This window comes from Apium graveolens, chromosome 7, assembly GCF_009905375.1.
Source record: "Apium graveolens cultivar Ventura chromosome 7, ASM990537v1, whole genome shotgun sequence".
In the NCBI taxonomy this organism is placed as follows: Eukaryota; Viridiplantae; Streptophyta; class Magnoliopsida; order Apiales; family Apiaceae; genus Apium; species Apium graveolens.
The window spans coordinates 19,615,777-19,628,526 of NC_133653.1; positions in this window are offsets into that span (position 1 = coordinate 19,615,777).

The following is a 12,750-nucleotide window of genomic DNA, read 5'->3' on the forward strand; positions in this document are numbered from 1 at the left end:
AGAAAATTGTTTTTAATAATTTAAAAATTCCTAAAATCATTATTTTAATTCCGAAAATTATTTTTAATTCAAAACCAAATCTGAATTAATTAAATAATTAATTTCAGTGGATAATTAATTAGTTAATTGATCAATTAATTCAAAAATTAATTGATTAATTGATTTAATTAATTATTTATTAATTTTAAATGATTTTTAATTAGATTTATTTATTAATTTTGATTTAAAAATTTTAAAAAATAGTTTCGAGTTTTAAAATATTATTTTAAATTATTTTCAAGGCTCGATAACTATTATTAAATCATTTTAAAGTCAGATTCGGGTATTCGAACGTTGTTATTTAATTATAAAATGACTAAGCTACCAATCCACTTCGAACACGTTCATTTGATATAAATAGAAACATCCACACACAACAGATGTCTAATTCCCTGCTCACAATTCAAATTATTATACATGTAAATAGCGACATGCCATTATTACATATTTGTAAAATCTTTAATAAAACCCATCAATTTCTTATTCTTTTTATTATTAAATTTCATATACAGGCTCGCTAGAAAATGCAGACATAATTCAAAGCAGAAAGGAACATAGGAAAAAACAGAAAGGAATATACAGGATGCTGTTAAACAAAGTGAAGAATCTATAAACATAATGTTGTACAATTTATGCAGTCGGTCATATATATGTGCTTTTTTGATGTTACAACCATTTTTAGAGAATATTGTACACGGACCATAAGTATAAATTGATCTTGGTCGCTTCGATGAATTACACTAAAGGCTAGAGCAAGAGTGAACCCGCATAGTTTATGCAGAGTGCTTCTCTATTGGTTCTATCACAACACTTGCAAATCAGTCCCAGATTTCCTTTGTGTTACCTCCTCTATTCATCATATCATTATTCATTTTACTAAGAGAGGACCATCAAATAAATTTAGTTAAACTGAATTTCTAAATTACATGTGATTATATTTATAGGGTTTACTTACAGGCATATCACAATTATGAAGTAGAAACTTCAATCCCCTGCAGCTCCCAATGTTATTTAGTATCAGACACCCCAATTCATTCTAATATGTTGATGGGTGGATAATTGATTTCAAAAATTCTCATTTGACATGTAGTCATAATAAACTAGCATTTTCAAATGGTAGTTTGAAACACTCCTATGCCACATTTGAATGTTGTCAAGTTAAATTTTTTAGTATCATAAGTAAAACTCATTATCTGGTAGTCCATAATTACATGTCAAATGAAAATTTATAAAACCCGCTACACATATCGACACAACAATTTAAATACAAGAAATATTCAGAATGTATGATTGTAAAACAGAGAATGTAAGCGTAGAACAATTTAAAGATTTTATTGATAGGCACTCCAATACTTAAACAAAACACAGCTAGAAAGTGTCCTACAAAATAGGGACTACATAACAAACCTACCTAGACTAAATCAATGACTAACGTTAAACAAAGACTTTTTCAAAAACTACTCCTACAAACTCTCCAGGCCAGGCCATGACACAGACATTGAATAGCAGCACGACTTAGACAAATAAATAGACAAAACAGATAACTTCAAGTTTGAATTAACACCCCAACAGACTTCCCATTAATTCAAACTTTTCTGAACACAGTTTCTTACTCCAAGTATACTCCTCATCTTCTTAACATTTACCATGCTTAATGCCTTCGTGAGAAAGTCAGCCCGTTGTTCCTCTGAACATACATGTTTCACAATGATGTCTCCATTTCCAATGCACTCTCTAATAAAATGAAATCTAATGTCAATGTACTTGCTCCTACCATGAAATATAGGGTTCTTTGCTAAGTCAATGGCCAACTTGCTATCGATAAACAAAATCACTGGTTGAATGTATTGCCCAGTAACTTGTGTCAACAATTTTCTCAACCATATCGCTTGACATGAGGCAGCTGTTGCTGCCATAAACTCAGCCTCACATGAGGAGAGTGCAACACACTTCTATTTCTACGAATTCCATGTTATCAAGCTTTTATTTAGATAGATGACCATACCGCCAGTGCTCTTCCTAGCTTCTACATCTCCTGCCATATTGCTGTCTGAGTACCCAATTACAACATTATTCTCTTCTTCGCTAGTATAAAGCAAGCCAAAATCCATCGTTCCTTTCACATATCGTAAGACACGTTTTGTAGCATTAAAATGCATCACTGTAGGTTTTTCCATAAACCTACTTATAACACCAACAAAATAGGCCAAGTCAGGCCTAGTGTAAATCAAGTATCTCAGCCCTCCAATTATGCTTTTAAAATTTGTTGAATCCATCAGTTTGCCTCCTTCATCCTGGTTGATGATCTCTTTAGGATGCATCAGAATTCTAGTGGGATTACACTCAGACATTCCAGCCTTGTGAAGTATCTTCTTTACATATCCTTCTTGTTTCAGACATATATATCCATCTCTTGCACCACCTCAATACCCAAGTAGTACGTGAGCTTGCCCAAATCGATCATGTCAAAACTCTTTGTCATTTAAGTTTTGAATTCCACAGTAGCCTCAACACCTGTACCAGTGACTAGAAGATCATCCACTTAAACTCCAACGATTAAAATTTCAATTCCCACATGCCTGGTATACACCTCTTGTTCATATGCACACCTTGTAAATCCCAGCCCTTCTAGACACTTATTAAGCTTAGAATACCAGGCTCTTGGAGCCTGTCTTAGTCCATATAAATCCTTCAATAGCCTATACACGAGATGCTCTTTTCCACGTTTCACGAATCCTTCAGGTTGCTTCATAAATACTTCCTCCTTGATCTCTCCATTAAGGAATGTTGTTTTGACGTCGAGATGGTGCACCTGTCAATTACCTTTAGCTGCAAGTGCCAACAACAATCATATTGTCTCGATACAAGTAACAGGTGCAAAAAGCTCATCAAAATCCACACACTTCCTTTGCGCATAGCCTTTTGGAATAATTCTGGCCTTATGCTTTGTGATGTTACCTTCTGCATCTTATTTGATTTTATATACCCACCTCGGATCAATTGCCTTTCCCCCCTTTGGTAATTCTGTTAACTCCCAGGTTCCATTTCTTTCAACAGCCTCAATTTCAGCTTGCATTACCTTCCTCCATTCACCCTCTTTAGCAGCTTCCGAGTAATTGACTGGTTCATCTGTGCTCATAAGATATAGTTCATCCTCCTCCAATTCTATTGGTTCAGTGGCAGCATAAATTTCATTATGTGCTTTGAACTTTACAGGTGGTTCATCAGTCTCAAACCCATACTCTGATATGCTCGAACTTTGACCTATACTGTCTTCATCTGCAGGGTTGTCACTTGCTTCATGGGCTCCTTGCATTGTCACTTCAACATCTGTGTGCTGAGTTTGTAAAGTCGACATCACAATAAAATTACCAGTATTAATCTTACCTGCATCTTCAGTTTCACACCAATTATACGCCTTTTTCTCCTCAAAGATCACGTCTCAACTCACGTGTATCTTTCATGTTTCAGGATCTAGCAGCCTATAGGCCTTTGTACCCGGTTCCTTGCCAAGATTCACTACTGGTCTGCTTCTATTGTAATGCTTTTTCAGATTCGCATTATGCTCCTTCATATGTACCATACATCCAAAGATTCGCAAATGATCCATGCTTGGCTTTTCGTTGGATCATGCTTCGTATGGAGTAACACTAGTTACAACACGGGTTGGAAGTCCATTCAACAAATATGTTGAGTATCAAACAGCTTCCCCCCACAGATAGTTTGACATCTTCATCTCCTTTAGTAAACTTCGGGACATCTCAATTAGGGTCCTGTTACGCCTTTCGACCATGCCATTCAGCTGTGACGAGTATGGAGCAGAAAAATGGCGAGTTATCCTAGCTTCTTCAAAATATCGAGCAAAATCCTTTGAGGTAAATTCCCCACCATTGTTTGTTCTAAATGTACCAATCTTTTTTCCTGGACTATTTTCAACTAACACACAAAACTTCTTGAAGGCATCAAGAGCATCATTTTTATTTTTCAGAAGATAAGTCCACATTACTCGACTATAATCATCAATTAGAACAAAGATATATTTATTACCTACAGGCATGGTTGGTGAGATTGGGCCACAGCTATCGCCATGCATCAACTCAAGAGGTCTCGTTGCGATGGACTTCGATTGGCTAGGAAAATATTTTCTGCATTGCTTTGACATGAGACAATCAGTGCACACCTCTTTCAGTTGTTTGATGACATGCATTCCCAACACCATATTATCCATGGCCATGAGTTTTATGGCCTTGAAATTAACATGACCGAGACGAGAATGCCACAACCAGCTCTCATCTTCACATCGTGACATCAAACATTGTAAATCCCTGCTATAGATTTTAATTTTGTACAATCTATTTGTTGAACATTTAACTTTCATATGAAAATTTCCTTCTTGTTCTCTAACCCACAAATAATCTCCTCTAATAGTGATATTGTATCCCTCTTCTGCAAAATGCCCAAGGCTAATAATGTTACTACGTAAGGAGGGAATAAAATATACCTCATCCAATATTCTGATTTTTCCATTCTTGAACTTCAAAGAGATGCAGCCCTTTCCTTCAATTTGCACAACTGATCCATCCCCAAATTTAACGTGTCCCACTACACTTTTGTCCAATTTGTCGAACTTGGATAGTTGTCCTATCATGTGGTTACTAGCTCCATTATCTAAGTACCACATATTTGATTCCATTTGGCTTCCAACATCACCTTGACTCAACTTTAGCTTTACCTGTTCTTCATTGATCACGAATACCTTCTTTCCATTTTGCTTGAGTTCCGCCAAGAGGAGTGCAGGTTCCTCGTCAGGGTTCTGTGCCATGTGAGCCTCTTCCTTTACATCCTTGTCATGATTTGGCTTTCTACACTCGATGGCATAATGTCCATATACAAGGCAATTGAAACAACGCACCTTGCTTTTATCACGACTGCATCGTACACCTTCTTTCCCTCGAGTTCTCTGTGTATTAGTTTGACCACTACCCCTGTTACTTCGCTTAAGCCACTATTCTCTTGTCAATAGTAACTTGGACTCATCTTTCTCCCTTTAATCCATTGTTCCCTGGTTAGAAGGAGTTGATTACCTCCTGTGTCTGTCAATCCCTTTAGACGCTCTTCGTGAGCCTTCAACGACCCCACCGTCTCTTCCAATGTCATAGTATCTAGGTTGCCAAATTGCTCTATGGTAGAGGCAATTCGCAAAATCCTGGTGGGCACTGCCCGTAACAGCTTCTTTACCACATAACTTTCAGCAATTCCTCTCCAAAAGCTCGTATGTTTGTAACTAATCCATCCAATTTCATGCTGAAATCATCGATGGTATCCGTTTCCTTCATAACCAGTGACTCGAATTCAGTTTTCAATGTCTGCACCTTTATAGTCTTGACGCGTTCAGCTCCTTAACACGTCACTTTGATGGCCTCCCATGCCTCCTTCGCTGTCTCTTTATCAGCTAGAGTTAGCAATATGTCCTCGGGTATAGCCTGGTATATCACAGCCAAGGCTAACTTATCCTCTTTCTCTTCAACCACAGTTATTTTTGGATCCTTCGGTGATATTGCATCTCAGACTCCATGGGCCTACAGATTAACCTTCATTTTTATGGCCCATGTTATGTAATTCGCTCGTGACAGCATTGGATAGCTCAAGTTGATCATTCTGTTCTTAATTTTCCCTGCCTCCATCATTTGTGCCTTTGTCATCCACTATGTTGCCTAGCTCTGATACCAGAATATTGACACTACAATTTAAACACAAGCAATATTCAGAATGTATGAGCATAAAACAGAGAATGTAAGCGTTGAATAGCTTAAAGATTTTATTGCTACTCACTCCCATACTTAAACAAAACACAGCTACAAACGTTAAACAAAGACTTACTAAAAAACTATTCCTATAAACTCTCGAGGCCCCGCCATGACCCAGACATAATATAGAAGCACAACTCAGAAAAATAAATAGACAAAGCACATAACTTCAAGTTTGAATTAAAACCCCAACAACACACACATCAATGGATTAAAATGGAACTACGGGTGTGAGATACCAGATAGCATATAGGCAACAAGGAGATTAGATGATGTTCCAAAGACCTCTTCATCAAATGAAAAATCAATTATAACAAAAGTACTTAATAGCTACATTAACAAAATTAGATAATTATTTTTCTACCATTGATACATATTTATATTAGAAACTAAAGTATGATAAATCATCACTTAAATATTTGAATTTTGATATAGTGATGTATCAGGGGTACCCCACTCTTATATTCACCAATGAATATAAACATACATGATTAAAATTGATAAAGAAAAATAAAAATAATGGCAAAAAGACTTTGCAATCCCATCTCCCATGTGTTTAAGGATGAGATTAGCTCATTGCATTCACAAATGCTCAATAATATAACTAACCAATAATATAAAAGAAAATTGGATCACTAATTTTCTTCAATTAATATGCATTTCTATTTCTATGAATACAAATGTTAAAAATCTATATAATCTAAGAATTGTTCATGAAACATCATTATCTTAAAAAAATTAATTTTAATATAATGATGTATCATGAACATCCTCAAATTATATGGATTTGATAAACTATAACATATTTTTGTTTACAAATTTAAATATTTTTACAATATCATTATATGAGAGGTGTTCTTACTATCATTCTATAGAGGAATACATAAAAAAATGACACTCTATGATTTGTAATTTGTGTAATTTGTGTATCAGGAACATAAATTGTGTACCTAATTATAGTAGAATACAGGGAAATGAAATAAATAAGTTAATAACATTACCACTGATTTCAAAGTAGAGCTCGATAACATCTAGGAAATAAAAATTTCATAAATACTCATTTAATTTGTGATATATGTATAGAGCTGGAAAAAATAAAATACATTTTTTCCTTATATTTATATATAATATAGTTGGACTTTTTCGTTATGACAATAATATGAAAGACATATTTTTTATTAAATAATATGCAATTTTAATTGATGAGAGGTATTTATATATTTAAAAATAAATTATTTGAATTCAATGCACAATGCACAATATACTTATTTTTTTATGTTATGTCCAATGTAACTTAACAACAATATAAAACAAACATTTTTAAATATTATGCAATTTTGGATAGTAAGAGATAGTATATCCAAAAATAAATTATTTTAGTAGTAAGGGGCACATTTTTTTTACAAAAACGATAAGGAAAAAATATTAACTAAGTAGTAATATATGAATATGTATATTTATCGATAATATATTTTTAATGTGAAATAATGATTTTTAGATTATTAAGATATATGCATACTCATGATTTGTTGGTGGTTCACCAAAAGGATATATGGGCTTTTTTGAAACTGGATGTCCGTAATGAAAGGGTAAATGACTAATTGTTAATTGGCTTAATATAATATTATTTTAATCTCTTTAGAAATAAATTGAATAGTGCTCTAAGTTTGCAAAGTTGTTTAATTAAAACTTGAATATCTTTTTTTCACGAACAAAATGAAGAATTCATTATAACATTAAACCTCAGCCGTAACAAACCGCCCGAACTGTCAACTATAGCCTGATTGTGAAACAAAATACGAGCTAACTAAATAGCTGTTTTGTTTTCAGATTATTTAACGCATAGAATATTCAAATTCTTTAAATTAAAAAGTATTATAATGGCATCTTGAGTAATCCAACCTACATCAATTCTGAAATTAGTAGTAACACAGTTGACCTTCACATAAGTTTTATCCGTAGCCCAATGTTCTGAACTATCAATTGATATTAGAGCAACAAAAGCCCCTAAAATATGAACAATTTTTTGTTGTGAAAGGTGAGCTTTTGCGATATCCACCACCGTCTCAGATCTGATACAAACCTTACGGATCTCAAAAAATATCATATAAATCCTTTTCAGAGGGGCCGAAACCAGCAACAAAAGATAAAATAACATCATAACATAAAACACTAACATCCAAAAAAGATGGGCACGACTAACAACCTTGATAACAAGGTACTCGAGAAGATCTCGGCCGAAAATAATTAGATCTTTGTTTTATTGAGAAAATGATAGATAAATAAAGAGGAGATAGGAGAGCGAAGGGGGGCTTGATCGATTGATGGACGAAGGTTGAAGAATGGAGAAGTGGTGGGTAGAACTCTAGTTTCGGGGGTCGACTCTCAAAACCCTAATCTAATTTTGCGTAAAAGTGTTATGTGTGTAAACTTGAATATCTTTTCATTCTCAATAAATTAAGATTTGAATGTTATTTAATCATATATTTATGAGTGTGAAGCCATAAAATTTAGCCGTATCAAGTCACTAATGCCAAATTTTTTACAGAAGTTGTAGACATATGCCTAGAATAAATGGATGCTCTCTAACATTTTGAAGGCTTAATCAATCAATTATATTATAACTATTTACTTGTCAAGCTGCTTTAGCTTCTTTACAAGCTATATTTTAGAAATAATTGCCAATTTACCATTATTTACTTTAAAGATTACCCTAACGAAGCTTTTCATTATTTCTTCTAATAGCTTTTTTATACAACTTAACACATAATTAATATATTATATATTTTACTAATTAGAAAATAAAATAAATATATCTGTGTATTATTGTATGGCCAAGTCTTTTAATGGTCATATATACACGGAAATGGTGATAACTTATGTAAGATTTTATGATGGCATTGTTGTTTAATCATAGAAACCTTCTTGTGATTGTCCACAGAATACACAAATGAATAATGATACACCTCCAGTATCCAAAACATGTTGGATGCATCTATCATTGAAATCAGAGAACATGATCTTTTGATGTTTGTATGTACAGTTGGAGCATGCTACTAAGTACTAATAAGCGTCCTTGCAAGCACGAGTTTTGTTAGACGTGCCTAGGACCATGGAATACACATGATCCTAAGGCGTGTAATGGTCATTAGGAGACTGTGAGGAGAGGATAATACTCATTATTATGAAAGGTCGGCTGTAAATGAAAATTCAAGAGAGAAAGCATTAGCAGATCTAAGCGAGATATAAAATAAGAAACTTCAGAAACTAAAGAAAAAATATTGTCAGCGAGAACACCTAAGCTTCTTTATGGAAGCTTGGGAGCAAATTTTTGAATAAAGGCGAGTGTTAAAATGGACTTATATTTATGGATATTCTATGCCCCCTAAAGTATATACGAAAACAAAACTATTTGAATAACCACAAGGTGAGGCTGAGGTGGTTTTAGAAAGGCTCCATGATTAAGCAGAGAATAAGCTGTAAAAATACTTTAGGGATGAGGCTAGCTCAGAAGAACTTAATAAAAAAAATCGTAAGGAGCTTATAAATTTAACTAAGGTAACTGGAAGATAATTTTCAAACTTTCTCAAAAGATTAGAAAATGGGCTATCTGAAGTTGATGTTATTCTTGTGAAAAAAAGCATGTCCAATTGACAAATACCTGACAATGTCAATACCGTACTGCCCTAAATGATTGTGACCATAACATGTGCTAAGGGTGCTTAGTGCGTAAAGGGGGTTAAAACAGAGACACCATTCAAAAACTTTGAGATAAGAGTTTCTTTAAGGCAGCGAGATAAAAAAAATTCTTATTTTTCAAGTCAGCTTAATTTAAGTGATTTAGTAAGTAGTTGCTACTGCTTTGTTTGCAAGTGAACTGGTTTTGTTTTTACCTTAAATTTGCATATTACTTAGATTTTGCTTTACTTATGTTAGATAATTCCTATATTATGATATTTGTTTGATTGGAATATGAATGTAGTACAATTTCTATTAAGTAATTTTAAGTCTTCTACATCTCATATGAAAGTGGAAAACTACTTATAGACTTATAATATTATGTGATAAGCTGGGAAATAAAACACAAAATAAAATAGTCAGGAAAATGGGGAATTCTGAGAATTGAACACGGAACCTCTCACTCCCTAAGCGAGAATCATACAACTAAACCAAATGCCATCATGGGTGCAAACCAAAAAATAGTTTAGAACATCTCTATCACCCCCAAAAGCGGAACAAGTAACACAAAAAGATTTGAAGAATCCTATTTTCTGGTTTTTTCTTTAATCGAAAGAGTTTATGTCGGAGAGCATTAATTTTATAGCAAACAAAATTAATTTGGCAGCAAACACTTTTCTAGTTGTCTTTCCTTTTTAGACGATTATTGGACAAACTATTTTGAAATATTCATTATGGTTTCTCTTGTAATTCACTAGAACTGTACTTACCTCATACCTCTTTATTTCTAACCGTTGGTTGTGGCCTGGGGTCAAGCGTATTAGGATCTAAAATATTATTGTAAATTACAATTGAATATAGACATTAAAAAATTGATTTTTGATGAGGAGGTGAAGAGCTGCAAACGTCCATCACATCTCAAACCACAAATGCATTAAGCTACCCATCCACTTCGAACACGTTCATTTAGTACAAACATGAACATCCTCAGACTATAGATGTCCAATTCCCTGCTCATAATTCAAATTATTATACATGTAAATGGTGACATACCATTATTACATATTTGTAAAGTCTTAAATGAAAACCCTTAATTTCGTATTCTTTTTTATTATTAAATTTCATATCCAGACTCGTTAGAAAATGCAGACATAATTCAAAGCAGAAAGGAACATACGAAAAAACAGAATGGAATATACGGGATGCTGTTAAATAAAGTGAAGAATCTATAAACATAATGTTATACAATTTATGCATTCAGTCACATATATGTGCTTTTTTGATATTTCATCCAATTTTTTTAGAGAATATTGTACACGTACCATAAGTATAAATTGATCTTGTAGCTTCCATGGATTAAACTAAACGCTAGGGCAAGAGTGAACCGGTGTAGTTTATGCAGACTGGTTGTCCATTAGTTCCATCACAACACTTGCAAATCAATCCCAGTTTTCCTTTGAGTTACCTCCTCTATTCATCGTATCATTATTCATTTTACTAAGAGAGGACTATCAAATGAATTTAGTTAAACTGAATTTCTAAATTACAAGTCATTATATTTATGGGGTTTACTTATAGGCATATCACCATCATGAAGTAGAAACTTCAATCCCCTGCTTAGTATCAGACACCCGAGTTCATTCTAATAAGAGGCGTGGATAATTGATTTGAGAAATTCTCATTTGACATGTAGTCATAATAAACTAGAATTTTCAAATAGTAGTTTGTAAAACTCCTATACCACATTTGAATGCTCTCAAGTTATATTTTTTAGTATCATAAGTAAAACTCATTACATGTAGTCCACCATTACATGTCAAATGAAAATTTATAAAACCCCTTACACACACATTAGCCGATTAGAATGGAATTAGTGGTGTGAGATACCACATAGCATATAGGCAACAAGGAGATTAGATGATTTTCCAAAGACCTCTTCATCAAATGAAAAATCCATTGTAACAAAAGTACTTAATAGCTACATTAACAAAATTAGCTAATTATTCTTCTACCATTGATACACATTTATATTAGAAACTAAAGTTTGATAAATCATCACTTAAATATTTGAATTTTGATATAGTGATGTATCACCTATACCCCACTATTATATTCACCAATGAATATAAACATACACCATTAAATTTGATAAACAGAAAAATAAAAATAATGGTAAAAAGACTTTTCAATCCCATCTCCCATATGGTTAATGATCAGATTAGTTCAAGTTTCCAAATTATTGAAACAACTCATTACATTCAAAAATCCTCAATAATATAACTAACGAATAATATAAAAGAAAATTGTATCACTAATTTTCTTCAATTAATATGCATATCTATTTCTCAGAAAACAACGGTTAAAAAACAAAATCTATATAATCTAAGGATTGTTCATGAAACATCATCATCTTAAGAAAATTAATTTCAATATAATGATGTACCATGAACATCCTCAAATTATATGGATTTGATAAACTATAACATATTTTTGTTAAGAAATTTAAATATTTTTACACTATCACTATATGAGAGGTCTTCTTACTATCATTCTATACAAGAATACATAAAAAAAGGACACTCTATGATTTGTAATTTGTGTATCAGGAACATAGATTGTGTACGTATTTATAGTAGAATAGAGGGATATAAAAAAAATAAGTCAATAACATTACCATTGATTTCAAAGTATAACGTATGTTTACAGCTGGATAACATCCAGGAAATACAATTTTCATAAATACTCATTTAATTTGTGAAATCTGTATACAGCTGGAAAAATAAAGTACAATTTTTTACATATATTTATATATAATATAGTTGGACTTTTTTGTTATGACAATAATATGAAAGACACATTTTTTATTAAATAATATGCAATTTTAATTGATGAGAGGTATTTATATATTTAAAAATAAATTATTTGAATACAAAGCCCAATATACTTATTTTTTTGATTTTAGGTACAATGTAACTTAACAACAATATAAAACAAACATTTTTAAATATTATGCAATTTTAGATAGTAAGAGATAGTATATCCAAAAATAAATTATTTTAGTAGTAAGGGGCACATTTTTTTACAAAAACGATTAGGACAAAATATTAAATAAGTAGTAATATAAGAATATGTATATTTATCCATAACATATTTTTAAAGTGAAATAATAATTTTTAGATTATTAAGATATATGCATACTCATGATTTGTTGGTGGTTCACCAAAAC